The sequence below is a fragment of the Protopterus annectens genome, chromosome 3.part1 (genome assembly GCF_019279795.1).
Source record: "Protopterus annectens isolate FY-2018-M chromosome 3.part1, PAN1.0, whole genome shotgun sequence".
Lineage (NCBI taxonomy): Eukaryota > Metazoa > Chordata > Ceratodontiformes > Protopteridae > Protopterus > Protopterus annectens.
In genome coordinates, this window is record NC_056732.1 from 1,043,009,866 (window position 1) to 1,043,016,130 (window position 6,265).

Consider the following 6,265-nt stretch of genomic DNA (forward strand, 5'->3'; position numbering starts at 1 on the left):
CCATGGGTACCGGTTAAGTTAAGTTTTACTGTACAACAAGATGGTAGAGTATGACTTCTGTAATTATGTGTAATACTGCTATAACCAACAGAAACATGTATCAAACACAACTAAGAAGTAACTAACATCTTCCTAAATTTGCCTATATGCTGAACTCTATAAGCTGTTTGCACTTGGTTAATCTCTGACTTGTTGAAAACAAAGTATTTGACTTTTGTAAGTAGATATTTTATTTCTTTATATTAATCTGCCTTGTTAAAAGTACAAAGCAGGCCTCTGGGTCAGGACTTATTTCAGTGAGAGGGGAACTACTTGAATGATTAGGGGCCTAGTTAGAACTGTATTATACTGAACTGTTTACTGACTGGATTATTGTTAGTTCCTTAAAGCTATATATTGCTGTCCCTGGAATTTAATGTGGTCATTAAGGCTTGACTGGTGTGGTGGGAGCATTTCTGCTAAACAATAAACAAAGTTAATTTATCCAGAGCTGCTTGTCATTTGGCAATGACATCAGTGACTTTTCGAGATTTTGCAAATATCTGAAGCCATCCCTGGCAAGACAAATGAAATTAAGTATCATTTTGCACTTGCTTTAATCTAAGGGCTGCTGCTCTGCATTGAAATACATTGTATCCAGTGATTTTTAGCTAGTATTAGGTATCTGTTTGTGGTTCTTTAACATTTGGGCTACAAACCAGTTGCTGTACATTAAGAGGATCAAAGTCTGCACTCTTGTGGCAGGAGAGGGCTGATTTCATCTAGCTGAGCTGGGAATTGCTGGTAGAAAGCTCATTGTGTGTTTACCTGATTGGCCTTATGACATAGCGTAAAATCTGCTTTTTTTCAGATCGTATATATAAGCATCACATTTGCACAAAGCTGCATTTCTTGCACTGGCAAATAGTGGTGCCTTCTGTATAGGCAATCACCAGAAGTTGAAATTTCCCTATAAAAACTACCTCAGAACTTTACCTCAGTCCTGCACTACTCACGGGGCAACTAGTTTGTGCATTGAGCAGCATAAACGCATTTAGTTAGTACTATTTAGGCCTAAATTGCATTATTACAGCACACAGGACTATCACTGCTCAAACAGTATCTGGTTTGGGCACTGGGCAACTTAACTGGATAGGTTAGCTGTAGATTACTCCAAAGTAAGCACCCATCCCTCATCTAGTTACAAACACCCTCCACTCCTATCTTTTGCAAAGTACACATTAAGACCTGCAACAATGGATAGGCACTTTCCTGCTAACTCTCCATCTAGCTTGGTGTGCATGTGTATCCTGAGGCAAGGTAGCAATTGCCTTATGTACACCGACAACCACTTTATTCTCAGACAGACAAATACACTATGTAAGAGATGTAGTTACACATTGACACTGGAGGCCTGACTGTCACATACCGACACAAAAAAACAACAGGTTGTCAGCAGTACACACACATACACACACCAATCACTGCACCAACAAAGGATCAGACACATATAACCACATATGATGAGGTGCTCATATGTAACTTACACAAACCTCAAAGACTTCCCAGTCACAGTCCTCAGAAACCCCGCATGAACACAAACAAGACATTTCCCATCTCAACACATAAAGTACATCTCACTGTGTTTCAGCTACCAAGCTCATAAGGTGAAACACCCAATATTTGCATCATAGGAGAATCCATTGTGAGACACACTGATGCCCCTCTTACCAGGCTGGATAAGGAGAAGGTTGCAGCTAGTTGTCTGTCAGGGGTCAGGATCTGCCAGATCATGTAAGCACTCAGGTCACTTACCCCTTAGTACCACTATGACTCGGTCATAGCCCATGTGGGTGTGAATGACTGAGATGTATCTCATTGGACTATATGAAGACAGACACAATTGAGATTTCAGAATATGTGTCACAAGCAGGTATGAGCCTAGCATTGAGCAGCATTGAGCAGCATTCTACCATCTCCAAGGATGATGCCACAATGCCAACAGAAAATTTTCAACTTTTCAACTTCATCTACTGGTATCATTCTAAAGGGGTCCAATACTTGTCAGCCTGGGAGGCATGGTTGACAGGCCATGCTGTTTTGTCAGGGATCATCCTCACTTGTCACCACTAGCCTTTTGTTTATTGGCTAAAACATTATCCATCCCTATAGTGCCTTTTTAGGCATTGCCAAACAGACAAACCTTCCAACATAACAAAAGCTACTTATGGCAAGCTAAAAATGCTACTGCTCAATTTTAGGAGTTTCAACAAGAAACTGCACTCCCTAAAAGTACCCTTCATCCTGAAGAATGCTGACATCAGTGCAGTTACTGAAACATGGTTCAAAGCCCCAGAAAGTACTCTGGCTATCAATGGCTATAATGCCTTTCATACATTTCAACCACCCACTGAACATGAAAGAGCAAAAGCCAGATGTGTATCTAGCTATATAAAGGATAAGCACTACTCAAGGCTGGTCAAACAATATGACATACTTGATTTACTCCATGTCCAATTAAACACGGGAAAAATCCATTATCATATTCTTGCAAACTATGGGTCCCCCACCATGAACCAGAAAACCCATACATTATAACTGAAGTAACTAGAATCACTCACCATACAGCTCAATTCCATTCTCATGGGTGATTTTAACTACCCCTCCATTAGCTGGGAGGCATACATGGCCACAAATATGCAGGTCCAAAGATTTCTTGACTTTGTAAATTCAAATGCCCTGAAGCAGCTAGTCTGTACTCCCACTAGTGGTACAAATATCCTAGATTTGGTACTCACAAACATGGGTGAGCACTGCACCCCTCCCCTGTGTGGTGTCTTTACTGGTAAGATCAGATGACAAAGTGGTCTCCCTTATAATAAAGGTAAAACTATACCCCCTCCTAAATCCAAAAACTTTAAGAACTTTTCTAAGGCAAACTAACTCATATTAAGTGATGACATAGCTAGTTTTCAAGCTCCCTCAAACCCAGAAAAGCCTACGCAGAGGCATACACAAAAGCCCTGTATAACCATAAAAACAACTGCATAGAAACAGCAGAACTGGACTGAAATAAGCCCATTTCAAACCACAAAAACAAGCAACCCTGGTGGGCCCCTGTTATTAACAGGTTGTATGACAAAAAGAAAACTATTCCTGTTGAGAAGTAAGAGGGAATGCGTACAACAGAAGCAAAAGTCCCTCATTAGTCTAAACAAGTAAATCATGGGACTAGTCAAGACTCTGAAAGCTGACTTGGAGGCAAAGATAGACTCCAAAGATAAAGATAACTGATACAGCAGCATTACGTAATGTTGCTTCTACACTGACACACTTTGCAGAAAGAAAAAGATGCATCTGAACTTTGCTTCATAAAGCAGCCATAGTGAAGTATTCTAATGTCTTCACATAAATACACAGTAGTTCTGCAAAGCCAGAATAATGATTGTTAATGATGACAACAGAGTCTGTCACTTTCATGCACAGACAGCCCCTGTACCCAGAAGTTAAAGCCAAACATTTTGACTGTATACACCTTAGATATCATTTTATAATACAATAAAAATAATAATTGCCCATGGTAATTTATTTTAACCCCCACACACATACACAGACAGGTTTGCCCATCAACCACAGCAAATCCTGTTGCTGTGAACACCTCAGATACCAGATTGGGATAGAACAAACAAATAAATACATAAATAATGGCCACATGTATTTCAACTTTCTGTTGTCAGAACCTTACAAAGTGCAACCCATTGCAACTCCCCTGCAAGCATGTGCACACACACACACACACACACACACACACACACACACACACACACACACACACACACACCAATTATAACAAATTTATGGTTGTGTACACCTCAGGTGTCTGATTGTACTCAAATGAATGAATACATGCATAACTAATAGGCATAGAAGAATATATCGCAGGTCACTGCTGTCAGAATACAGTATGCAATCCACTGCTGCCCCCTGTATACCTGTCAGCCTCTCAGCTCAGGAATCAGAGACAAAGCTAAAAAAAAATGTGGGCAAAATCTCCAAATCAAGAAGAGTGTTTAAATATTGCCCTTATATACTTTGAAAATTTGGTAGAATAACATGTTTTGCAATAGAATGCTTTGTCTGGAGGATCTGAAGTTTGAAACTAAAATGACTATTATTAATTAGTAACTCTAACAGATGCTGATTTGCCAGAAATCCATACATTTTTCATAGAACAAACCAACACTTGACAGTCATGCCCCTCTGCATGTACGCACACAATTGCACTCTAAAATAAAATTTAAAAAAAAATACCTTCCTACATAATGACTAGCAGTGGCACACACAGTCATATTAAGAAAAATAAATAAATAAAAATACATGTTGAAGAATGCCTGTACTCATATCTCTGCAGCTGTATTTCTGCTTTCACTTTCAACACACTTTCTTCTATACTCAAACTGGCAAGAATGCCTCCAATAAAGTGCAATTGCATTATTATCCATTTGGAATAAGTTTAACACTTTGTGCTATTAAAAAGAAAGGCCCAGCAAGTAGATTCAGACAATTTATTTTTTTAAAAACAGAAATCCAAACATGCACAGAAGAAAGCATGGAGTTCTGAGCCCCAAAATGGGAAAGTTATCTATTTTAAATGGAAAAACATAAAAATAAAAGTTGATTTTATACTTTTTTTGGGGGGGTGGACTACAGCCCTGTAGCCAAAAGCATGAGCTGCCTCTATATAACTGTCTTTTTTCTTATATGGTCAACAATAATTTATCTATCCTTGTTTTACAATATTAAATATTCTTTCTTCACTTTACTTTAAAATAATCTCTACTACTTACTCAAAGAATTATAAAAAATCTCAGAATATTATCTTCCTATATTTACTTCTTTCTGTTTTAAAAATTCTTTATGCATTCTGAAGTAATGTTTTAACACTCTTCTCTTAATCATCTCCTTCACTATCTTAAATCAGATAGTGTAATTTTCTGGAAATCCTGTATCTCATGTCTTGATTAGGTATTCCTTCATATTATTATTAGCCACAAAGAAGTAATCTGCATGTCTGCAAAAATATGCCATTCTGTACATAAAGTCATCTTCTTTAACACAATTCATCCACCACTCATATATCCATTTCATAAATTTGCTTCCTCTCTCATGTTTTCTTAATGACATTTCATTTAGAAAACAATTGAAATCTCTTGCACATACAATAAAAAACATTAGCCATTAGATACTGCTCACCTTCTTCAAACAAAAGTTGTATTCTTTTATCAATAGTTAGTGCATATACATTAATCTGTCTGACATGCTCCTTTTCCCATATCTAGTATATAATCTTTGTTCTTCTAGGTTCAACCATAATACATTCTTTAATTTTTGGTTCAGATTTTTTGTTAATCAAAATGGCCCAACAAGAAATCTTGTCATTTCTAAATGACCACTGTAAATCTCAACACAAAATCTGAAACTTTTCTCTGTCAAATTAATTTATATTTTGTATGTCCTGCAAAAAGTATCTGCATCTGTTTGTTTTATCTAATCAAATACTGCAAGTCTTCTAGTATAATTCTTAAACTTTTCATATATAATGTTCAAAAAAGTAACCATCTGAAATGTCAGGACCCACTAGAGTGAGTCCTGAAACATGGAGACTGAATGAAAGAAAAAATGGGCTTACATATATTGTCTGAGATGGCCATTTATCTGGCTATTCCTTTTTCTCTGGGGTATGGTGATCAAACAATTGGTATCTATAAGTTTTGAGGGTGTGGGGACTTGTTCCCCAAATCAGTGGAGCGGAGGGAGGCACTTCCTCCTTCAAAAAGAAGTTTAAAGGAAAAAAGCGATGTTTGAGATTTGCTCTTCTCCTCCAGTTTCAATCTTTTTTCCCTACTTGTTGGCAGTTGGCATTTCAAGTGCCAACATTTCAATAAGGAGCTGTTAGAAAATCCTGCCATATAACCATTTCTTCTCTGCTTTTGTTTTTTTGGAACTATATTTTATCTTTCTATTTCTCGTAACAACCCTCCTCTCAAAGGTCGCAGATCCGCTTTCAGTATGAACTTCACTTTATCTGCCTCATCATGACATTTTTTGTAACATTCTACTTGCAAAATATCATGCATTTTCCCATGCATCATATTTTCAGTTACCTTCTCCCTTTCTTCTTTATGTACATACCCATTTTCTTGTGATACCTTACTCTTTGTTCAGTATTTAATACTTCCTTCCACATTCCATTTTTCTGATAATGTTATGATCTGTGACACAATAC